This window comes from Monodelphis domestica, chromosome 4 (genome assembly GCF_027887165.1).
Source record: "Monodelphis domestica isolate mMonDom1 chromosome 4, mMonDom1.pri, whole genome shotgun sequence".
Taxonomy (NCBI): Eukaryota; Metazoa; Chordata; class Mammalia; order Didelphimorphia; family Didelphidae; genus Monodelphis; species Monodelphis domestica.
The window spans coordinates 14146739-14172860 of record NC_077230.1 but is presented as its reverse complement, the minus strand read 5'-3'; the positions used below and the strand labels follow the sequence as shown (position 1 = coordinate 14172860).

At 38.3% G+C, this 26122-nt stretch overlaps 1 protein-coding gene across 1 annotated transcript in view; it reads right to left on the bottom strand.

The window, feature by feature from the left end:
• The window catches only part of C4H21orf62 (chromosome 4 C21orf62 homolog), a 34955-nt gene extending 14586 nt beyond the window's left edge, over positions 1-20369 (bottom strand). Inside the window, exon 1 of the mRNA XM_003341181.4 lies at positions 19984-20369. The gene's annotated coding sequence lies outside the window, so the exon portion shown is untranslated. The remainder of the gene's footprint in view (positions 1-19983) is intronic.
• Between the last annotated feature and the right edge of the window lie 5753 nt (positions 20370-26122).

Below are 26122 nucleotides of genomic sequence, written 5' to 3'. Positions count from 1 at the left end.
TTAAAGTCTTGCCTCTGTCTTAGAATCAATACTGTGTACTATGTATTGGTTCTAAGGCAGAAGAACAGAAGAGCTAGGCAATGAAGGTTAAGTGACTTGCCCAGAGTCACACAGCTAGGAAGTATCTTAAGGTCAGATTTGAATCCAGGAACTCTTGCCTCTAGGTCTGGCTCTCAATCCACTGAGCCACCTAGCTGCTCCCTTGGCAATTTTTTTCTTTCATTTTAAATGAAGGAAGTTAGCAGCTAAGGCTTTGTGAGTTTTGAAAGGTCAGGAGATCAAGTTCAGAAGTCTGGGAATCTAAGAGCCCAGTCAATGGTAGGTTTTACAGCCAGCTCAGTATCACCTAAGGACTTTCAGGACTCAGGCCAGTGATAGTTGAGACTAGGACTCACCTCCACCACAAAGCCAAATTTGGCATCTGTGAACACTGTGGGACCATTGCTTTGTAGAAACTGTGCTAAGTCTAAGCCTTCTTTCCTCAGAGACAGCTTGCTAGGCACAAGAGGAAGGGATGATAGATTTAGAAATGAAGGTGATATAAAAAAGAGAAGATAGAAATTAAAATAGAAAAATAGAGAATTCCTTGCTTCTTCAAAGCTATTCCCAGGGCCCTTTTCTGCTTAAAAATCTTCCCTAATTCCCCTTATTATTAGTACTTTCTCCCTCCTCAAATAACCATATATTTACTTGCCTGTCTTTTTTCTTTTCCTCAGTACAGCACAAATTCTTTGAGGGCAGGGGCTTTCACATAATCAGCCTGATAAATATTTGTTGAACTGAATAAATTTATGTTGAACGTGGCCTTCTCAAAACCTTCTTCTATAACTCTATTCTCTTACCCTGGAAGACTGCATAGACTTTTTTTTTCTTTTAGCTAGAACAGTCTACACAGGAGTTTGCTTCATTGAGGTTTCCTGAATTCTTGTTCTGAGATTTTCTGCTTAAGATGCTCTTATAGAGGATTTCTTTTGCCTTTAAACACCAAACTAATTTCCAACTTAAATCTTAGGGCCACTTAGGACTACCTGCTTTTTAGCACAAGTTCATTCCCTATTCTTAGTAGGTCCAGATTCTTCATTTGAAGTGTTCCTCAAATGCTACAAATGAAAAATTACGTCTGACTTGAAAATGGTAGAGAATAAGAATCCTTGAATTTCAAGCTATGTCCTTCAGTTTTTTACTTGAGGATAACTGAAAACATTACTTCATAGAATTTCACCTCTCTTTGCAAGGCAAGTAGGCCAAATGCTTTCCTCCTTTTGGCATATCTTTTTACAAGTAATATCTTCCTGCAAACAGAACCCATCCTGTCTAACTCACATTCCTTTTGGAGAAAGATATAAACATTATCTTAAAAATGCTGCTTAATCCTAGATTTAGAAGGAATCTGGTATGGAATTTGTTTTGAAATAGGTGATATCTATGCCCACACCGGCTCCATGAGGCACAGCTCCTACTATAATCCACATGAGCTCGATTCTAATGTTTAGATTTCAGCTCATTGCCATGCAGACTCATACTTAAATTAAATTGTATACAGTGTTTTTTTCTGAGGACAATTGCAGTTCCCAACTATGTTATTCAAAGACTTTCAAGTTCAAATCATGTTCTATAAGAGTAAGAGACACTTTCAGTAACGTAAATGGAAGTATTTGTGAACTCTACATTGTCTAAACTTTTGTAGTGATTTGGTATAAAATCATTCCTCCCAAACTAGAGAAATGTCTCTCCATGTTTTCAGGGAGCATAAGATATTCCTTTAACAATTTGAAGAAGGGCTTCTAAACAAAAAGAAAGAAGAAAAAAAGGCTCTAAAGAGGCAGAAGGGAATCCTGACCACCGTGGGGAGGCTGGAAAGTGGAAGGATGTAAACCAAAGAAGAAAGAAAAAGAAAAAAAAGCACATTAAATTGTTAGAGCTAAGCACTGGGTAAAACTATTACTTACTCTCAGGTCTGAGGGCACAAGCGCTGGATTTAGACTTGTGTATCCTGAAGAATGCCTGTTACCATCATGAGTAACCCCTGAGGATATAAAAAATGTGGCTCAAGTCTCTCCAAGGCACTCATTGCCTGCTTCCTTGTTATTTCCTATAAGCTATAAGTCTCACAAATATTTCATAAGGACTAGAGAATTATTAGAGAAAAGAATAAAAGAGGAAAACAATAGAAATAACATCTTCTTTCTTGAACTCCTTCTTCACTGGGAATTCAGGCCTCGGAGGACCCTGACTCACAACCTCTTTTAATTTTTTGCCTTATTCTGTCTGGCGCTGCTCACTCTCTTCTCATTGCTGCCCCCATTACTATGCTAGACACCTCAACTCCCTCTCAGGTTGATGTCCCTTCATCAATTAGCTCATCTATCTATCCACAGACTCTTTTACCAGAACAGTCACTGTATCAGGCTGGCTCTCACTATACTTACTGTCTGTACAAACAAGGTAGAACTGGGAAGTATCTTTCCTCAAGTCCTAACGTTAAGGTTACTAGATCCAAAGACGAGCTTCAAGGTGATGAGGCCAATGAGAAGGCCACACGTCAATGTGCAAACATTACAAAGGAGATCCATACAGGATCTGAGAAAGAAGGCACCCAGACTAAGTCTGAATGCAAATTGAAAAACACCATTTTTTGCTTTATTTCCTCCATTAATTTTTCTCTAGTGTAAGCGATACATGTGTCTTCTCTCACAACATGACAGACATGGAAATATGTGTTATATGATAACATATATACAACCTATGCCGTATTACTTATCTTCTTGGGGAGGAGAATGGAGTGGGAGGGAAAGGGAGAACATGGATTGTAAAATATCAGAACACAAATATTTTAAAAATGGTATTGACACATAAACAAAAAAATTTATTATAATTTTAAAAATACAAAAAATGTATGTGTAAATATTATAAACATTTTATAGAGGTTGGCAAGGATTCTGTTGAACTCAATCCTACCATTTGTCAGTGGTGTCAGCTGTCCCTGTGGGAAGTTCACAGGTCCATAGGGAGCCCTCCTTTTCTGTTCTTTGCAAAATCAAAATGTTTTTATTGATGGTTATTGTTAATAATTAAAAATTTTAGAAATCAAAAAAAGAAAGAAGGCATTGCATTGAGGGACATGGGAAAGGCCGCCTAAAGAAAGTAAGATTTGAGCTGAGGCTTGAAGGAAGCCAGGAGGCTCAGATAAAGTAGAAGATCATTCTAGGCAGAGGATTTCCAGTGAATAAGTCCAGAACTGGGAGATGGATGCTACTGTTCATGAAATGGGGATTTGATGGATGCCCAGATTATCAAACTTAGAGGCACCCATGTGACAGATATCACAGACCTGCTAGGAGAAGACATTCTGCATTGCTCTACCACTTGGGTAGGAGCATTCTCCATTGTCTGCCTAGCCAAAACAGGCCCATCGACAGTTTCTATTTCTGGCATCATTCCTGGAGGGTTCTATTCATGTACAGCATGGGTGCCATATACACTGAGTGTCTTTGAAGTAAATATTCCTTTGTAAAAGCTAATCTATTAAGTGATTAAATGGAATGGAGGCAGGGGACCTCTAAAATTGGTGGGGGATATAATCAGTGGGGGTTGAGCCACTAGCAAGGAGACTAAATACCCTCATATCATTCTTGAATACAAGAGAACCCTGAGGGGGAGTTTGAAATATTACATGCCTAGTCTTCACACAGTTATACTCTAGAGTAATCACTGTTCCATATGCAAGAAATGAGATCAGAATTGCTAAATGTGGAGGAGAGTAAAGAATCTAAGAAGATGGAGGCATTAAAAAGAGACTTTCCTTACATTACTATAAATGACAATCAGGTGATTTTTTTTTGTTATCCTGGAGGTAACAGGGAGCCACAGGAATTTATTGAATAGGGAAGTGGCATGGTCAGATCTGAACTTTAAGAAAATCACTTTGGCAGTGGAGTAGAGGATGTACTTGAATGAAGAGAGACAAGGCAGAAAATCCAATCAAAAGGCTATTATAATTTTCCAGGAATAAGGTATTGAACTTCCATACCAGGGTGGTGGTCATGTCAGGGGAGGAAAGGGGGTATGTTGTCTGTGAGATATTTTTGGATGATAGAATTGATAAACATTGGCAACAAATTCAATATGGGAGATGAGAATGAGAAGCTGAGGTGGCATCTGGATTGTGAACCTAAGTGACTAAGAGAATGGAAATTATTTAAAAGTAATAAGGATTGTAGGAAGGGCAGAGCATTTGAGGAGTTTAAGATGTCTACAAAACATTCAGTTCTAGGTGTCCAATAGTAAATTGGTGATGCTGCTCTGGAGGTTAGGTCTATATAAAGAGATATGAAAATCACCTGTATTTGAAACCGTAAGAGCTAATGAGATAAATGAAAGATAATATAAAGAAAGAAGAGGAGTATGTTCAGGGGAGAGCCTTGGGAGATACCCCTAGCCAGTGAGTATGAACTAGATAAACATTTAGTAAAGAAGACTGTTAATGTAGGGTCAGGCAAGGATGAGAAGAAATGAAGGGCCAGACAAGAAGTAGAATCAGGAAAAGAAAAATGTCACAAAAATCTAGGAAGGAAAGAATATCAAGGAGAACAGCACCATCAGCAGCAACAAAGAGAACACAGAGGTCAATAAAGATGAAGTCCTTTCATTAAGTAGCCCCCCAAATTTTCCTCCAATCAATTTTGTAATGCCTAATATAAAAATAATGCAAGAAGTGTTATGTATTAGTATAAAATCAAATGAGAATATATATATATAAAGGGATTAGTAAACTTTAAAAAGATATATAAATAAAAGTTGTGTAAAGCTAAATAATAGACATTGGTTGCACTGAAATGTGTTATAAATGAGTGTCAACAGTAACTGAAACATTGTGGAATGATCAAATGTAATTGATTTTGCTACAGAAAACAATGCAGTGATCCAGGACAATTCTTTTTTTTTTAATTTTATTTAATTAATTAATTCAAAATATTTGTCTATGGTTACAAGATTTATGTTCTTTCCTTCCCCCCTTCCCCATAGCTGACACACAATTCCACTGGGTTTTACATGTGTCATTGATCAGGACCCGTTTCCATATTATTGATATTTGCACTCGGGTGATTATTTAGTCTATATCCCCAATCATATCCCCATCAACCCATATGATCAAGCAATTGTTTTTCTTCTGTATTTCTACTCCCACAGCTCTTCCTCTAAATGTGCATAGTGTTCTCTCTCATAAGTCCCTCAGAAGGGACTTAGGAAAAAGAACTATGGGAGCAGAAATCCAGAAGAAAATATATCATTTATCACTTGTTTATATAGGTATAAGATTTGGGGTTTTGGTTTTAAAAGATTGTTATAAAAATGAATAACAAAAAACAAATATGCCAATAACGCTAGTTATATACTAAGCTCAGTTATTTCTACTGCAAGAGTACATATGTTAATTTGTATATTTTCTCAATTTTAGTGTTGAGGCAAAGTTCCCATTGCCTTACCCTGGTTGTGGCTCCTCTAGAAGGGTTAATTCCTTTCATTTGGGGGAATCATCAGGAAACTTACTCTTTATAGGCCTGTGTGAACTGTTATATCTAATAGGGTCTATTTCTACTGAGGCTGAGGAAAAAGAAATTTAAAGAATATATATATATATATATATGTATATATATATATATATATACCCTTTAAATTCCATATATTCCATTAGAACATAATGGATTCCACATCCCCTATAAAATCCATTAGAACAAATTCCACAACAATCCCAATTCTTTTCAAAGAATAAAGTGTTTTTTGAGTTGGAAAGGACTTTATCAGCTCATCTAGTTCAATTCCCTATTTTTAATTGAGATTGTTTCATTGTGTTTTATTTTGGAAGGTTTCCTACCTTTATTACTCACACAAAAAACCCCATCTATACAAGTTTACTTTTTGGATGCCATTCCCTCTGGGTTACCTTGATACATGGGCATTGCAGGAGGTCTCTCAGGCAACTGAATAAGTCCTACTTCTTCAGGAAAGTATTTGTTGTATTCACTTTCCTGACAACAGTCATTTCCTAAGGTCAATATCATATACTGCTTCAGGACTGAATATTGGCTGAATTTCTTTGCAATCTCAACATGTTCACAGTCACTCTGTTTTTATTTACTTTGATATTATTGCCATAGATTTCTCTCAAAGTGTAGTCATAGTGGCCCTCATTCATGCATCTTTGGTGACCACATCCTCTCACAAAAAGGCTCAGCTTTGTAGACATCTCCTTCACTTCAAAGTTAGTCTCTGGCTCTAGATAGGGACTCCTTGGATCTTTTTGCTCTAGGAGCCATGGTGCTTCTCCTTGCTGAAAAGAGGAGATAAAATTTTCTTTAGGAACTGGAAGCCCCACAGAGAGTAGATTCTGCACATTCTCCAGCACAACCTCCAGCTACAGCTCTTTCTGAGAATGGTCCAACAGGCACCACTCTTCCTGGGTTGAGTTCACAGCAACATCCTTGAATGTTATTGATCCCTGGGAAGGAGGCCTCTGGGTCCTGGGGGCCATTCTCTCTGGCTCTGGGGTCTCTGCTTGGGCCAAACTGTGGTCCTTCAGGGGATGGGATCCCCAAGGTGGAGAGGCTTCTTTGTACACCTCAATGTCCCCTTTGGAGAAGGTCCCAGACCAGCGCCACCCCCAACAGCCTCCTGACTCCAGTGCAGGGCGGCCCGTTCTCTCCTCTGTGGGACGACAAAGCCCCACCATGGCTCCTGGTACAGACAGCCGTCCTGGCCTGACAAGGGTACTTCCATGTTTGTCCCTTTTCTACGGTCCTTCAAAGTGACGGACAGACATGGAGACATACACAAGACAAATGGAGACACAGAGAGCCCGCACCTTCCCCCACTACACATTTACACCTGGATACACCACTCCTCCCCTCTTCTCATATATTTAGTAATTTCTAAAACAATGCTCTTTACTATATCATTCTACTTCTTGGCTAAATTTATTATTGCTTGAAATAAATGAGCAGTCTTCAGGGACTTGGAATCTACTTGCAGAGATTTTCACTGTAATGGGATTTGTTGTATTGGAGTTTGATTTGTAACCCCTGTTCTTTCCCCATGTAATCATATTTAGATAGTTCACAAGAGACCGTCCAGCAGTGTAGGTAAAGGGCTAAACTAGGAATTAAGGAGCCAGGACAAGTATTATTTCTGACACTTACTACCTGTGTAAGCACAGAAAACTCACTTAAATTCTCTAAGATCAACAGGTTTGTGATCTGCTCAGGACTCATTTTCCTTCTCTCTCCTTTTTCCCCTACAACCCTTGCTTTTTTAGACTTTCCTCAACTCTAGTCATTTAAGAAGACCTAATGTTATGCCCAAACTAGCTACACTATTAAACTCATTCTCTTTTCAATTCTATCTTCAAATTTCTCTACTACATTTTCACTGCTTGAGGATTTTCCAATTCCTTTCTATTCCCTTTGCCACTTGATCTAGGTCAAGCATATCCACCTTGCCCCTCTTCTACCTTTTGCCCAATCAACCTCCATAGATTCTTCCATGTCACCACATTATCATGAAGGACCTTCCATTACTTGTTTAACAAGAGACCTCTTTCAGTTAAGAATTCTAATTTATGCAATGATCAGCCATGATTCCAGAGAGCCAATTATGAAAAATTCTACATGACAGATGGGTGATTGACTAACATGCAGAATGATAAACATTTTGGGGCTTGGCCAATATGGGGTTATGTTAAGCTTGACTATGCATGCTTGCTAAAATGTTTTTCTTTTTTCTTTTTCTTCTGCTGAGGGCTGGAAAGAAATATTTGTTCATTGAAAAAATAAAATGTAATTTAAAAACAATGAATGACTTTTTAAAAAATGCAAGAGACCTCTTCATTCCTCCTCATGAAGCATCAGTCTTTCTGCCTTGGCAGAGAAGCCAGAATGAGGAGAATACTCATAAAACGGGAAGAATAAGCTTAGCGTTAGTGGTATGCTAGCCTGCCTGCCTTCCTTCTGTTAGGGGTGGGAGGACGTATATGTTCCACCCCTCCTTCTTTCTGTACAAAATAGCTGTTATCATCTGGCTGTCAGAGATTCATCCTTCCATCAACTAGGAGACAGAATCATAGAGGTGCATATCTTTGAGCATTAATAGTTTATAGATGACCCTTTTCCTTCTGTTTCTTCTAGTCCTTTTTTCATACCATTCTCCCACATCTTTGTAACAGTATACTCAGATTTGCCTTTACTGGTGAGTCATACAGAACCTACAAAGTAATTCTCTGCCCCCTTCCATACCTCCTGGGAGCCTCTGGCCATGCTATTGCTATTGGTTGTTGCTAAAAAAGACCTGGCATTTTAATATGCTATGAAAGACCTTGAAGAGTCTCTTGGTCATCCCTTTGCCTTATGAGAGTAGGTCATGTTCAAAAGAAGAGAAGGTTTATCACTGGTTGATTTTTGGTGAAAGGTGGAGAACAGCTCTTCCCTTTCTCAGTGTAATTCCTTCTGTGTTGGAGCTAATACTTCACTGTCCCAGGGTTAGACTAACCCAATCAATGCACATTGGTCCAGGGAAGAAGGCTCTCTCAGAAGGAGAGGGAGAGGATAAGCAACCCCCTTCTATTGGGCTTAGTAATAGCTTGTTGCAGCCCTCGATAGCTGGCTGATCCACATAGCCAGAAGTAGTCCCAAAGCTTCCACAAAATCTGGAAGTAAGCAGAGAATATGTGTGTGCAACATCCAAGGTACTATGAATTCACACGTATTCTTTTGTAGTATGGCACTCACAGGTTGAGATACCCAGAAAGTAGCTGATGCTTCTTCCATCAAGGTTCTAGGGATAACCCCTGAGTTATCTATTCTTCCTGATATAATACTATTCTTCCTGAATCCCTAGTGGTATGCCTCCTATCCAACAACCAACCATTTAACTTAATTAGCTTTTAGAAAAGGTATTTATTAAGATGATACAGCTGGTACAAAACATTGCCCTCAAACAGAGGGCACTCTCTCTCCTTGCACATGCAAAGTCTTGGAGGAGAATGAGCTCACTCCCCTCTAGAATAATAAAGGGGAGTACATTTTTACATTCATATAAAATGTATATTACCTCAGAATGGAAGTATAATTATTTATCTTTTTTCTTTTCCGTTCATTCTTTTTTTATTCGCTATTCTCTTTTTTCCTCCTTCCATTCGCCTTTAAAATACAAGGGCAATGAGGGATGCATGTAGAGAATACATGTCACAATGGGGTAACCTGCCCCCCAAAAGTTCTTTTTTTCTTTGTGGAGTCATCATGAAGCGTGCTCATGGATGAATCTCTCTGCTGCTCAGCTGGGCAGTCTCCTCAAAGGGTAGCTGGCATTTCTGCTGGACAGATTGATCTGTTACTGATTCAGATCAGGTGATAATCCAGGCTACTGTTCTGCTAGCTGTAGCAACTCTTCCTACTGGACAAAGTTGCTTCTCTGTTGTGGTTGGCCACTACTATTCCAGCAGCCACTGATTTACTCCTGGCCTCTGGTATAGGACCTTTGCTAGGAGCTCAGTGAGTTACTATTTTAATGTGCACACTCAGTTCGGCAACTTTTGAGTCATCAGTTTTTCCAGCTCCTCAGTCACACGGTACTACCCGTGAGCCATCATGGCCAGAAACTAGCTTTTCCCTAAGTTTCCCTATGATTGTTTGGATTGGAACCAGGGAAAAGAATTTATCTAACACATACCTCAAGGGCTGACACATAAGCCAGGCTACCTCATTATACTCTGCTTTTACCTGTTTCAGGAATGATTAGGTTCTTAGCTATATTTTATTTTCAGAAACCTCAGTGAAGTATTATGGAAAGACTCCTGAGCTAGGAGTCAAACTACATGGGTTCTAATCTTAACTCTTTCATTTAGCTTAATATCCACATGTAAAGGGGGCAGCTGGGTAGCTCAGTGGATTGAGAGTCAGACCTAGAGATGGGAGGTCCTAGGTTCAAATCTGACCTCAGACACTTCCCAGCTGGGTGACCCTGGGCAAGTCACTTGACCCCCATTGCCTAGCCCTTACCCCTCTTCTGCCTTGGAGCCAATACACAGTATTGACTCCAAGACGGAAGGTAAGGGTTTAAAAAAATATCCACATGTAAATATTCCAGTTCTTATTTAGACAATGCAAACCATAATATTTTGAACCTATCTCACAGGGTTGCTATGATATAGGTGACTGCTAGGTGATACAATGGACACATTGGACAGAAAGACTTGAATTCAAATCTTGACCTGGGCATTTATGCATTTATTAGCTATATGACCCTGGGACCTTTTTCAACCTCAATCTATTCAGTTGTTTTTAAAAGGGGGGGGACAATAATAATATTAATCTCTATCTCATAGAGTTGTTTCAAATATCAAATGAGGCAACATATATTAAAGATCTTTACAAACCTTAAAGCAATGTAGAAATGTTAAATAACATTATTTTTGTTGTTATTTAATTAGTCATGTCTGACCCTTCATGCCACCATTTGGGGTTGTCTTGGTCAAGATGCTGAAGTGGTTTGCCACTTCCTTCTCCAACTCATTTAACAGAGGAGGAAACTGAGGCAGAGTTAATGGACTTGTCCAGTGTCCCACAGCTAGTAAGTGTCTGAGGCTGGAGTTGAACTCAGATTTTCCTGATTCTAGGCCTACTTCACCATCCACTGCACTGCTTATAATGAAGATCAACTGAGTACATAGATAAAGAAGGAAAGAGGAAAAGTGATAACACTGAGGGATGAATACAACCAAGGTAATAAAGAAGAAGATGCAGATGGTGGTAAGGAAGGAGGCCAGCTCTGACTGGCATTAAGCAAAGTGTATCATGCTGTATCTTACAGCTCTTTTGGAACTTTCCTGTGCATCTGATGGAGGTCAGGCTGCCAAGTTTGAAAAACCAAAGATAATTCTCTTTTCCCTCCTTCTAGAAAGTCATAGTCTCAAAATCTCTTCTTCTAACATCTCATCTCAGAAAAACTTCCATGATCAAGGAGAATGAGAAAAATAAACTTCCTCTTTCTAACCCAACTGAGTATCATAATATTTCACAAACCAAATCAGTGTATTACCAGATCCATACTACCAAAGGCCAATGATATTGATCTCTTCTCTGGTTCTTCAATGAGAACAGACATAGCTTTGTAGCTTTTCTACAAGTCTAAAATTCAAGAGCACATTTCTCTGGGAACTTAGGAAGCCAAGAAAGATGAGTCAGGTACCATTCTAATCCTTTTGGTAAATAAAGAGCAGAGAAGTAAAAGAAGTCAGCAAACCTTTAACAATTTAATCACTCCTTCCCAGAGCAATAAAAGGGAGTCCATTTTTACATTCATATCAAATGTCTCTCTTTATGTTACCTCAGAGTGGAAGCATAATGATTTATCTGTTTTTCCTTTTCCTTTCCTTCTTTCTTTTTCCTTTTCTTTCTATTTCTCTCCTATCTTTCCTTTTCTTCCTTCTTTTCTTTTCCTTTCCCCTCTTTTCCCTCCCTCCCTTTTTCCTTCTCCTTTTATCTCTTCCTTCCTACACTTTCTCTCTACCTTCCCACTCTCTTTCTGCTCTACTGGACTTCAATTATTATGTGTGCAAATAGAAATTCCAGTCTGTAGTTGAGCCCAATTGCAACATCTGAAGACCATTGGACCCGAACTGATTTCTTGAAAGGTTTCAATGGTATCTTTAAAATTTTTTTTTATTTAATTAGTCAATTTAGAACATTATTCCTTGGTTACAAGAATCATATTCTTTCCCTCTCTCCCCTCCCCCTTCCCAAAGCTGATACGCAATTCCACTGGATTTTACATGTGTCCTTGATCAGAACCTATTTCCATGTTGTTGATGTTTGCACTAGGATGATCATTTAGAGTCTCCATCCCCAATCATAACCCCTTCGACCCATGTAATCAAATCAATCAAAATTATCATCAAAATAAAAAAAATCAAAAACTGTTTTTCTTTGGTGTTTCTACTCTCATTATTACCTGAAAAGGTTGTATTTATTATTTCTGCTTTTCTGCACTTGTTTGCATTGTCTTTATGCCCTAGTATATGGTCAGTATTTATGAATGTACCATGTGCTGCCTAAAAAAAGGTGTATGCCTTTTTGTCCCTATTTATTTTTCTCCATATATCTATTAACTCTAATTTTTCTACGATTTCATCCACATCTCTTATCTCTTTCTTATTTTTTTATTTGATTTATCTAGATTTGATAGTGGTAAGTTCAGGTCTCCCACTAGTATAGTTTTATTATCTATTTCCTCCTTCAACTCCACTAATTTCTTCTTTAGAAATTTGGATGCTATACCATTTGGTTGTAAAAAATGGAGATTTGAACCAAGGACTTCAATCCCCAGAAGTCCTTGCTCTAGTTTCCAGGATGCTTTGTAACCTCACCTAAACTCCCACCTGGGCTGAGAACAAAGGACTATTTAAAGGGTCTCTGCCTGCTGCTCACTCTCTTTTCTACTTCAGCTTCCAAGCAGACGTGTCTCTCATGATGTAGGTGAGGTTGAATGGGCCTCTCGGCTCACCTAGGCACTTGCTTTCTTACTTGGATTTTCTTAAATTCTTAATCTTAAATAAACCTCATAAAAATATAATACTTCTTGCAAGAAACTAATTTTTACCTGCCACGGTTTGGCCTAAATTTTAGATTTTAGTCTTAACATGGTGCATAAATGTTGATAACTGATATTTCCTCATTGTCTATTCTGCCTTTTATCAGGATGTAGTTACCTTCCCTATCCCTCTTAATCAGATCTACTTTTACTTTGGTTTTGTCAGATATCATGATTGCAACTCCTGCCTTCTTTGTATCAATAGATTTTGCTCCAACTTTTAATTCTAACCTTGTGAGTGTCTACCCATCTCATGTGTGTTTCTTGTAGACAACATATGGTAGAATTTTGGTTTCTAATCCACTCTGCTATTTGTTTTCATGTTATGAGTGAGTTCATCCCATTCACATTCAAGTTATGATCGTCACTTGTGTATTCCCCAGCATTTTGATATCCTCTCCTAGTTCTGTCCTTTCTTCTTTTGCTATATCGAGTAGTTTGCTTTTAATCAGTCTCCCTAATCCCCACCCTTAATATGCTTCCCTTTCTGCCCCCTCCCTTTTTGTTCCCTTCTTATTTTTTTAAGGTCTGTTATGTTCCCTCTCCCCTCTCTTTCCCACCCTTTTTGTACTCCCCTCCCCTCTTAGTTTTCCCTTCTCACTTTCCCTGTAGGTTAAGATAGAATTCGATACCCCAGTGGATCTAGATGCTCTTCCCTCTCAGAAATGATTTTACTGAGAGTAAAGTTTAAGTATTACTGATTATCACTTTCTTCCTCTTCTTATAATAGTATTCTTTCCCTCCCCTTCCCATGTTCCCCTTTGTGTGGTATAGATTATCCTATTTATCTTATTTCTTCAAGTTTTGCTTGGTACCATCTTCGATTCCCCCCCTTTTTCTTTTTTTTGCATATCATCTTATACCACTATTATCCAACTTCTTCCTGTGAGTGATTCTTTTAATTACTATAATAGTGAATATAATTTTTGAGAGTTACAAAGAATATTTTCCCATATATTAATATAAATAATCTAATCTTATTGAAGCCCTTAAAGAAGAAAGATTGTGCAAAACATATTTTTCCCCTTTCCCCTCTCTTTTTTATTTACCTTTTCATGTTTCTCTTGATTTTTGTGCTTGGATACCAAACTTTCCACTTAGTTCTGGTCTTTTCTTTACAAATACTTGGAAATCTTCTATTTTGTTGAATGCCCATATTTTCCCCTGGAAGTATATAGTCAGTTTTGATGGATAGGTGATCCTTGGTTGAAGACCCAATTCTCTTGTCTTTCTGAATAATGATATTCCAAGCCTTTCTATCCTTTAGTGTGGAAGCTGCCAAATCTGGTGTAATCCTGATTGGTGCTCCTTGATATCTGAATTATCTCTTTTTGGCTTCTTGTAAAATTTTCTACTCATCTTGGAAGTGAATTACATTCCTGGGAGTTGTCTTTTGAGGATTTAGTGTAGAGGGTGCTCTATGACATCTTTCTTGTCTATTTGTTCTCTTGTTCAAGAACATTGTAGTATGATGTCAAGATTTCTGTTTATTTCTGGATTTTCAGGTAGACCAATGATTCTCAAATTGCCTCGTCGTGATCTGTTTTCCTGATCTGTCATCTTGTCAGTGAGATATTTGACGTTTTCTTCTATTGTGTCAGTCTTTTGACTTTGCTTTATTAATTCTTGCTGTTTTGCAAGATCATTGGTTTCCAATTGCCCAATTCTGGTCTTTAAGGCCTGGTTTTGTGCTATAATCTTTGATATTTTGCTATAATCTTTTAATTTTCCTTTTCAGTTTGGTCTATCCTGCTTTTCTTGGCTTCCAGCTGTTTCTCCATTTGGGAATTCTTGTCTTTTAAACTGTTTTATTTTTTGAACTATTTCCCACTTTTCTTGCCAGGAGACTTCCATCTTTTTGGTGAGCTCCAATTTAAATTCTTCAAAAGCTTTGGCCAATTTCCATTTTTTGAAGGTTTTGGTGCATTTATTTGTATTTTCTCTGCTGCTATTTCCTCTGTAGTCTGGATTTTTTCTCTGTAAAAATTATTTAGGGTCAACCCCTTCTTCTTGTTGTTCTTAGTGTTGAGAAGTCGTTTCTGGGCACTGTTTGCCATCACTACGGTGGTTTTTCCTTCCCTTTCCAGTCAGAAATCTGAGTGAGGAAGGGAGGCTCTTTGTGTATGGAGCTAATGTAGCAAGGATTTTGCCTGAGGCCAGCTCTGGTATCTCTGTAGCTTCTGCTGTTTGCTGCCCTTCTCTGTGCTATCTCCCCGTGGGCACCCACAGTCTGCGATCTTCAGTCTGCTGGGGTTTCAGGTTTAGCTGCTCTCAGGGGTATATCATTGGTGGTCTTAGTCAGCTGCCAAGGACCTAGAGGTGTCCCTCACTCTCTCTAGAGGCGCCCCTCACTCACTCACTGATTCTAGAGCACGCTGGCTCTGATTTGGGCTCTGTAGATGGGGTGGGGGAGTGTGGATCAGCTAGAGTTTTGGTGGAAGCTTTTTCACCCCCTTATGGTATGGAAATGCCCAAATACCACATACCTTCAATGCTGCACCCTACTGTAGAGTCCCTTTGTTCATATGAATATGGGTTTTTTTTTTGGCCTTTTGAGGTAGTCTATATCAGTAGATGTTGAGGAGAGGAAGAGTCCTGCACCTAGACTGCCACCATATTTACCCAGAAGTCCTAGTATCTTTGACCAAGTTAAACTGCTGTCTCTTCTCATTGATTATTTCATAAAGGCTATTTTTGTTTTAATACAATGAACTTAATAAACTCTGGGCATTTTTGTTTGGAACTGTGAACTTGTGAAATGATATCCAGGCAGGAATCCAAGAGAGCTCTTCTGGATTCCTGGCAACTGAGAAAGGGATTCTGGTAGTTATGGGGCCTCCTTAAAGACCTTTGAGACAAGGCTTTTCCAAATGCAAAGTAGATACTGATCCAAGTACTCCTTTTATGAGATACTGATCAAACTTATCTATTTCTTAAGTACCCACTATATAATAAAAATTATTGTTTTCTTGTGAAGTTTGAGAATGAACTCTTGAATTACTGCCCACACTCTCCCCCTGCTTTTTGATGGAGAGAGGGGAAGGTAAAATACACAAAAGTAAGATTATCTTTAATGAACGTTTCTCTTCTAATGTTCTACTCCAAGTTACTTGTCAACTTCATATTACCTGGTCAAATTGGGGAAATAGTGTATTTCACATCTGCTAAACTACTTCTTTTCCCTCATTTAAAGCTTCCTCCAATCTCATCTCTTTCAGGAAGTCTTCCTAGACTAATTGGTTGATATGCTTTTCCTCTTGGAAACTAATGTACTTAACCATTTATCTTCTTTCTGGTTGCTAATCAAGACTAGAAAATCAGAAACATCTAAGGGAAAAGTAGAAGTTCAAATCTGGTCTCAAACACTAGCTGTGTGATACTGTATAGGTCACTTCACTTTAGTGAAGTTTGCCTCAGTTTCCTCCTCTATAAAATGACAAGAGAAGGAAATGGCAAACTATTCTAATATCTTTGCCAAAGAAAACCCCAAATGGCACCATGAGAGGTTGGCCATGACTGAAATGACTGAACAACAAAAATCTTACTGGGTTTTTGCCACTTTAGCCTGTATCTCTTGCTACTTTTTTTTTAATTTGGACATTTTTATTTAATTTTTTAAAAATTATTTTAATTTAATTTAATTAGAATATTTTTTCCATGGTTACAAGATTCATTTTCTTTCCCTCCCCTCCCTCCATCCCCTCCTGTGGCTGATGTGCAATTCCACTGGGTTTTACATGTGTCATTGATTCTTGCTACTTCTGAATGCAGGCTTTCCATGGGAAGGATTTAAGCTAGGAAAGAATTCTAAACTCTAGACATAGAATGGCTCAATAAACATTAAACAGTACTTATGGTAATTTTGCATCTTTTAAATGAGGAATAGTAGGTACTTTAATTGCTATTTTTACACATGAGGAGAACAGAACAATGGAAAGGTCAAATTCTCAAATGCACTAAAAATTTCTTAAAGGCAGAGAACACCTAAGATAATAACTTAAAACTTGATTGATCCTTAAGACTTTCCTTCTTTAAGCTACCATATTGGCTAGAAAATAGTTGTCAAATAAAGGCAATATCCTTTAAAAACAAGGAGAAATAAAAAGTAAAAAGTAGACATAGGTTGTTTTTGAGATAGAAACTAGACTGTAATAGCTCCTATTGTAAAGCTCCCAGTAAACTGCGGCTATACAGATGATGACTAATTGTCTTTAGGACACCATGACACCATGAAAACAATAATGCCATAATTTATATAAGAATATATACCTAGATAATAGTCAAGTGAGGTATGTCTTTTAATTAACTACTGGACAATACTGACAATATAGAAGAGGAAAAGAAGAAAAGAGAAGTGAATGGAAAATGTTAATGTAATCATAGAAAATAACAGGCAGGTAACAGAGCCTAGGTGTTAAAGTCTTAAACAAAGTATAAAGAAGGACTTATACTTTATTTTGCCTGATCATTCTAGCCATTAAACAGCGAGTTTGCTAAATTCAGCAGTCAAGATAAGGCCATATGCAACTTTTTGAGTGACCTCTGTCCCTATACCATAAGGCAGGAAGAAGTGGGAGAGGATTTCTTCCCTTCATTGGATAAGCAGTGGTGTTATTCTGTAGGGACACAGCATTGAGAGGGGAGTAGAAACTTTCATTCTCCATACAGGTATAGGCACAGAAACAGAGAGGACATTGAGTCAAACCACTTGAGGCAGGAAGTAGTTTCAAGGACCAAGGTCCTTCGGCAGCAAAGAGAGCCAATTATGGACAGAAGAGAGAACTAGCCCTAGAAACTGAGAGTTGAGCTATGGAGACGAAAGGACCATGAGAACCTAATTGAGTTTCCAGGAGCTATCAATGACCATGCTGTCTGACATGGTCACAGGTGGAAACCAGGGGTTGCAAAGCATCCCCAAGGAAGGTTGCAAACACCCACTCAGAACCCCCTGTGTGACTTTTCCTTATTAACATCCCCTTTTTATTGGAATTGTGATGATTATTATTCTTACTTAACCCCAGGAAAAATAGATGAGAGCATCATGCTTGCAGGGTTAATACAGATGTCCCACTCTATACCCCCAGAATATTACCAAGAGATTTTACTCACAAAATTAAAACTAAGGATTCTTATGTACCCCCTTAGATAGGATCCTCTTTTCTAGGCATAAAACTTTTGGCAAATCTGTGCTCAGAATTACCCAACCTAAAACTGGGCCATGTTGATTCTACCCTCTGACCCCACACTTAGCAACAGAGTTTTATTGACTATTTCCTTAGGCTTCATGTCTGTTGTTAGGATTTATGGAAACATGTATGTTGAAAATGAAACCATGTGCCAAGTATATAGGTGACCATAAGGGTATAAAATAAAGCCAAGCCCTCAGCCAAGGCAGAGCAATTTTTTCTATGAAATCTGTGCTGTGGGTTGAATATGAAACCTGTGTCCCATTCATCATTATCCGCCTTCGCTGCCACACCTAGTCAAGGACCCCCAAAGCCAAGGACAGGGTAGGTCCCAGGAACCCCAGCATTGACCAGTATAGTAGAAATGTATGCCTGTAATAGGGGATGAGAGATGTCTGAGAACTCAAGAAGGAGAAAAGGATACCAAGTCTTTGAAGACCTGAAGCCCTGAGACCCTTGGTGACAGTTGTTCCCTAAATGTGTGCATCACCAAAATTGTACTTTAAATTTGTGCTTACTCTTTTCCTGGACAGTGGATATATTTATGGACCTCATGAGTTAAGAGTTTGGAGAGGTCCAACTGATGAGATGCCCTAGTAACTGGGAGTGGCATCTCTCCTCTGGAAATACAACCTTCAAGTTAAGAGTTGTAAATAATCCAGAGGGGGTACTACATATACAATAATATGGCTTCATTTATTCTCCTTTGGGATCTGCAGGGATTGACTATGTCATATGTATTCATCCAGTCAATAATATGTCAGCCGATCAATTTAAGTACCAACTGTGAACCAGACATATGCACTGACAAAAGGGAGCCTATATAGTCATTATTAATGGTAAAGTTGTATGTCACCTTTAGATAATTAAGAAGAAATCATCATTTATCAGAAAGGACATCTGGAAATCCAAGTTAGCTGTTGAATATGACTCATTTCCTTAAAGTTTGTTGAAGCTGTTAGCCTCAGTAGTATGCCAGATTCTGAGAGAATGAAAACATCTCTCTTTTTCCAAACCAGTTGCATTGTTTTGTCTTAAGCAAAGACTTCTTTTCAGAGATAATAGTAATAAGCATGATCCTTATCCTTCAATTAGTTAAAACACATTATCTGATGTTGTTTCTGGTGGTTAATAAAGGATTTTAAAAATAGCTATTATACCTAGTTTTTATGTTGTTGAAGTAGTTCCTTTCTTTTGATAAACAACACATGCATTACTGAAATAATGATGAAAGCCCAATTAACTAAATTTTCAAATATATCTGTTGGATAAGGGGGTTGATTTTTACTGACTGGAAAAAAAAAAGTCTTGAGACCTTCTTTTCTCAGCCACATAAATTTTTATTAAGTTCAAAACATTTGAACTACTACAGCCAAATTTCCCTCCAAAGTGTTTTGATGCAAACAGCAGGCATGAGCTTTTGTTCAAGATGGAAGTAGACCTAAGAATTTATAAGCCAGAAGGATGGCATGGAAGTTTGTTTTTGTTTCACAATCTCACATAAGAAAATGATCAGCTAGTGAAAGCTATTTTAAAAGCTCTGATACCTTCTTACCAAGGAAAGACGTTTTAAAATGTAAACCATAAATTAATTTGTTTCAATTCAACAAATTCTATATAAGCATCTATTATTTGTTAGACACCATTCTGGAGAAAGAAAGGTGAATATCATAGATTCCATGCCTGGCACATAGTAAATGCTTCACTAAATTGTTGATTTATTAATTGACTATCAATTTGGGGGCGCATTGATCAGTTTCCCTACTTGGAGACTAAATGATATGGAGTCCATCTCATTTTTGGTTGAAGGTATGAAGTTTAAGATTAAAGGACAACTTTTGTTTTCTTTTGTTTTCTTTTCTTTTTTTTGTTTCCTCCTTCTGGGTTTCCTTTTTAAAGGCAGAATCTTTAGAGAAAATAATTTATGTCAGTAATTATCATAAATGTGAGCTACTTAAGCATTTCAGGGTGAAAATGATGTAATGGCTTATAAAATCCACACTCAAGTAGCATGAACTGTCCTGTGCAAATAGAGAAGCCAGGAGTGAGTTTAAGATCTAGGAGAAAACTTTCATACTCTGTATGTCAGATCCTAGAAAATGGTCCTCGTCAAAATTAGCCATGCCTTTCTGAAAATAAGAAGGAAAAAATTACTTACATTTAGGAGTTAAAACCATGGAATTCCCCTTCTTCTCTTGGAAGTTCCGTCTGCCCACTGAGGCTCCATTCCGGCCCTAGAGCTTGGTAAATCTTTAAGGCTGTGTGGAATGTGTTGCACTTGCTGTTGGTTTATGCTAACAGGGGGCCAGCAAATCTTGTCGTTGCCATGACAACGCAGAAGGAAGCCTTCAGGCTCCTGCTTTCCTGGAGGACTCAGTACCTGTTTTATTTTGAGCTTGGGTGTGTTCAACTTGAAAGCTTACTAGGCAACAGGGGGAGGTTGTTGCGATAGGACAGCCCTGAACAAACTCACTTTAGTACAAGAAAGCTTACTTAACAGGAAATTGCATGATTAATTTTGGAACACTGAAGCTCCTGACATGTTTTCCTCATATGGCTATTTTACTCTCTGACTATTTGCTTTCTGAGTTTTTATACACAGTAAATGTCTGCTCGGAAGCACTAATTGTCCCTTCAACAGGGGAAAAGTGTAATGCTGTGTAGACGGTGCCTAATATCAATTCTAAGCATCTGCCACCTCTCTTCTTTTTTTCTGTTATGACGACAATTTATGTGCACATTCTGTTTCTTTCTCTCCCAGTCTTTTCTCGGTTTTTTCCTCATCTTATATCTCTCCTAAAAAGTTAGAGCTAGAAAAGACTTTTAAAAGGCATTTACCCTGATCCAGGCACCTTAAAATGAGGGAAAGGGCGACCAGAGGAAAATCACAAAATCAAAAATTTTTAATGGGATGAGGACTCAGTTTTTAGACTTTTAGGTTCCTTCCACAGAGCTTCTCAAATGATGTAGGTTAGTAGTGTAGCAATAGGAAAACCCACCCTCCATGCTTTTATTGAGCTTTATTTTGATTTTGAAATATTGACTGTTACAGTTAATTTTGCCTTGATTTTTCCAGTTTTTTGTTTTAAATAAAATAACTGGCATGATCCTATTATGATGAAGGGATAGCCAAACAGAGATAAAATACTGCATTATTTGAAAGTGTAGAAAGTTAAACATTTACAATAGGATTTCTATTTCCTCTTGTTTTAAAGTATTTGAGGCTCCTCTATTTGTTTTCTGTATTAGCTAACATGGCTCTTAAAAGATGGTTTAGTAAGTGTTAGAGTTGTAAAGCCACTTACTTGCTATATCGCTGTGAGCAAGTCATTTCTTTTCTTTACACTCTGTTTCTTTCTCTATAAAATGAGGGAAATAATATTCTTACTCCCTTCCTGACAGGGTCGTTTTGAAGAAAGTGCTTTATTAAAGTTGATAAAGCTGCTCTGGGGCAGGACAGATTCTGCTTTCCCATGATGATTATGGGAAATATAGGTTGAGACTCGGACAGAATGACCTCAATGTGAACTAGATACAGAGGCTGGAAAGAGGCCAGTGGAATCTGGAAGGATAAAAGCAGGGGAAGAGGGAGAGGCAGAGTGCCATGAGCTGAAATAAGACGGTTGCTAAAGACTTCAGTGGCAGAAGCAGTAGAAGCCCTCAGTCTAAAGCCCCCAGAAAGCAGATGAGGAGACACAGCGATGGCCATAGGAAGGGCTTAGAGACAGACATTTAAACAGAGCCCTGACTAGCAGGCAGTGGAGAGGAACTGAACTGCTGCTATCCAGAACTGCCTCCTCCCCCAGTTTGATTGTTTGCAATTTGTACTCTGGGTATAAGCTGTTCCTTTTCATTGCCTTTTGTTGCTATAAAAATCTGGCCTACAAAGAAGTGACTGTTCAACACGGCTATAAATGTAGACTAAGGATGCTAAAGGAGGAGAGCAGGGCAGCTGGGTGGCTAGAGATGGGAGGTCCTAGGTCCAAATTTGGCCCCAGACACTTCCTAGTTGTGTGAGCCTTCACTAATCATCTGGGAATCAACAAAGTAAGAGTTGGAAAAAAAATTAAAGAGGGGAGCAGCTCTCAGATGTCTTAAAAATACCTCCTAAAATAAACAGTATAGGACCCCATATCCTGACTTTGTCATTGAGGGGACCACCTGAAGCATATTTTCAAGCCATTTATTCTTTGTTCTTCACTGTTATAAAATCCAAAGAGCAGAAATGAAATAAAGTCTTAAGTCTACAGACTACATGAGCTGATCTTTCACTTTTATTGGCTGTAATAACCAAAGGTGGATCCCTGGGAGAGAGCTTGGTGGGCCCCTGAGGCTGTGGAGGCTGGCTTCTGGTTGGGAGAAGTGGGAATTGGAGATGCAGACCAGGGTGCTATAGTGACACCTGGAGGTTATAACTATATAAATGTATATGTAACAAGTTCTGTTCTATTTGGTTCTTCCTGATGCACTTCTAACTGGAGGAAATAAATTGCTATCACCCTAAAGGCTATACATGCTGATAGGTGTTGTTGATAAGTGGGAAAGATTAAGGAAGACACTGGGGAACATGGTTTGACGGAAGGAAGGAGTGGCAACTAGGAGAAGAGAAGATAGGAGGGTTTTAACCCATTTCTTCTGTTAGAGACTTGGCATGGCAAGCTTGGAAGACTATAGGTTTATTTTTTAATTCTATTTTCTCACAATTACACATAAAGCAATTTTAAATATTTTTTAAATTTGAGTTCCAAATTTTTTCCCTTCCTTCCTCCCCTTCCCATTCCCCGAGACAGTAAACAATCTGATATAGATTTTACATGTGCAATCATATAAAAATTTACCATATTAGTCATTTTGTTACACAAAGACTTGTACAAAAATATTCATAGCTGCGCTCTTTGTGGTGGCCCAAAACTGGAAAACGAGGGGATGCCCATCAATTGGGGAATGGCTGAACAAATCGTGGCATCTGTTGGTGATGGAATACTCTTGTGCTCAAAGGAGCAATAAAGTGGAGGAGTTCCATGGAGACTGGAACAACCTCCAGGAAGTGATGCAGAGTGAGAGGAGCAGAACCAGGAGAACATTGTACACAGAGACTAACACACTGTGGTATAATCGAACGTAATGGACTTCTCCATTAGTGGCGGTGTAATGTCCCTGAACAACTTGCAGGGATCCAGGAGAAAAAAACACCATTCATAAGCAAAGGATAAACTATGGGAGTGGAAACACCGAGAAAAAGCAACTGCCTGAATACAGAGGTTGAGGGGACATGACAGAGGATAGACTCTAAATGAACACTCTAATGCAAATACTATCAACAAAGCAATGGGTTCAAATCAAGAAAACATCTAATGCCCAGTGGACTTTCGCGTCGGCTATGGGGGGTGGGGGGGAGGAAAAGAAAATGATCTATGTCTTTAACGAATAATGCTTGGAAATGATCAAATAAAATATATTTTAAAAAAAAATTTACCATATTAGTCATTTTGTTGAAGAAAATGCAAATTAAAAAAAAAACTCCCCCCCAAACGAAGAAAGTGAAACACTGTATGCTTAGGTCTGCATTTAGTTTCTTCTCTGGAGATGGATAGCATTTTTCATAATAAGTCCTTCAGAATTAACTTGGATTTTGTATTGCTGAGAATGGCTGTCATTCACAGTTGTTCATTATACAATATCGCTGTTAACTAGGTACAGTGTTCTTGTAGTTCTTTTGACTTCACTCACTTAAGTCTTTCCAGGTTCTTTTGAAATATTCCTGCTCATCATTTCTTATAATACAATAGTATTCCATTCCTCAATTGATAGGCATCATCTCAATTTCCAATTCTTTGCCACCATAGAAAGAGCTGCTATAAATATTTTTGTAAAAATAGGCCCTTTCAATGCTGGAGGGGATGTGGCAAAGTCGGGACATTAATGCATTGCTGGTGGAGTTGTGAATTGATCCCATCATTCTGGAGGGCAATTTGGAACTTATGCCCAAAGGGCGATAAAAGACTGTCTGCTCTTTGATCCAGCCATACCACTATGTGAGTTTATATCACAAAGAGATTTAAAAAATACTGGGCAAGGACCTGTTTGTACAAAAATATTTATAGCTGCGCTCTTTGTGGTGGAAAAAAATTGGAAAAGGAGGGGATGCCCTTCAGTTGGGGGATAGCTGAACAAACTATGGTATATATTCGTCATGGAATACTATTGTGCTATAAGGAATGATGAATTAATGGATTTCTATAAAAATTGGAAAAACCTACATAAACTAATGTGGAGTGAAATAAGTAGAACAAGGAGAACATTATACACAGAAACTGTAACATACTGGGTGTGATATTGAAATCACTTTAAAAGACTTATATATATTCATTTAAGATCACCAAGGAATTCACTTATGTAATTCCTAAATGAAACACTCAAGTCAGCTGCCAAATTTTTATGGTGTTTTAATTACAACAGGAGGAAGAAAGTATGAAAGAGAGAGAGAGAGAGAAGGAAAAGGGAGAGAAGGAAAGAAGTTTAACTCAGACCCACTCTGGCTCAGGCTTAGCCAAAGCGGGCTTTAAGACCTTGGATAGCCAAGGCAGGGAAAGGGTTCAGTCCTTATCACTCACGTGAACAATCTGAAGGAAAGCAGTCTGCGGGGCTGCTCCAACTCCAAGCACCAGCCTCCCATTCACTGTAGCCCTCCTCACAGGAAGTCCCAAGAACTCCAGAGGCTGTTCTCTACCTCACTTCCTGCATCTCACAAGTGCCAATGGTGGCTCTAGCTTGACCTAGGACCACCCAGAGGTCTGTCCTTTTTTTGCACATGTCTGTTGAAGGCCATATTCTCAAATAACTAAATCTTGAGTTTGCTGCAGCCCTTCCTAATCTTGTTACACTGAGTAGGGTGGAGATTGTAGTTTCCAAGACCTGATTCTGTTATTCCAAGTAGCTCTATTGTTATTGATCAGGAAATAGCTAAATCTGATCTTCTAAGAATGGTCTGAATAGGGTGGAGTAGTTTTAAAATTCACATGGGATGATCAAATGTAATAGACTTTGCTAGTAACAACAATACAGTGATCCAGGACAATTCTGTGAGACTTATGAGAAAGAACACTATCCACATCTAAAGAAAGAACTGTAGGAGTAGAAATCCAGAAGAAAATGTGATAAATCACATTTATCTTGTTTATATGGTAATGTGATTTGGGGCTTTGGTTTTGAAGGATTGCTTTTTTACAGAAATGATTAATATGGGAATAGGTTCAAGTGATTAAGATCACTTGAACCTATTCCCATATTAATATACATACAAACATATATATGTATATGTACATATATACATATATATTTTTGTATCTATCTATCTATCTATCTATCTATCTATCTATCTATCTATCTATCTATCTATCTATCTATCTATCTATCTATCTATATCTATATCCCAGTGGAATTGCTTGTCAACTTTGGGTGAGGAGAGGAATGAGGGGAGGTAGAAAACATAAATCATGTAAACATGGAAAACTCTTCTTAAAAATAGACCCTTTCCCTTTTAAAAAAATTATCTTTTGGATATAGGACTAGTAATGGTATTGCTAGATCAAGGGATTTGCACAGTTTTATAATCCTTTGAGCAGACTATATAGAATTTTGGGCCTTGGAAGGTGGTACAATGGAGGCTATGGAGGAAACTGTACTAGGGAATTATAAGATGTGGCTAAGAACAGTAGGGAAGAAGTGGAGAGAGAGAGAGAGAGAGAGAGAGAGAGAGAGAGACAGAGACTTTCCTTTCATTTCCACAAGGAAAAAAATCCAGGGAATAACAGGACCAGTGGGGGGGAAACTTCTGTCAGAGGAACCCTTATACTTGAGACAGTGCTTATGAGGTTTATTATATATGTGTATATATATATATATATATATATGTATATATAATAGCAGGCTGGAAAGCCTCTCTAAGGCTTTATACTCCCTCACTGTTTATGAACATCAAAAGGTCATAAATGCTCTAAAGGTAGTAGGCAAGTCATCTACATGGAAGAATAGAAGGAACTTTGGACGTTGTGTGCTACAGACAGCTTGAATCTGCTCAAAACATGTTAAATTTTGGGTATAACATTCACCCTTCAAATGAGCAAAAGCTACAAATCAGGCTCAATGTATTGTTTTCTTGATTGCCTAGTATTAAGAAAATAAGAAGAACATGTTCATATCACAAATTACACTTAAAAGTGTGTTGTATGCACATTCCACCCCCACCCCCCATCCTCTTGTTAAACATTTACCAGCAATAGGACTGGACTTGGGCT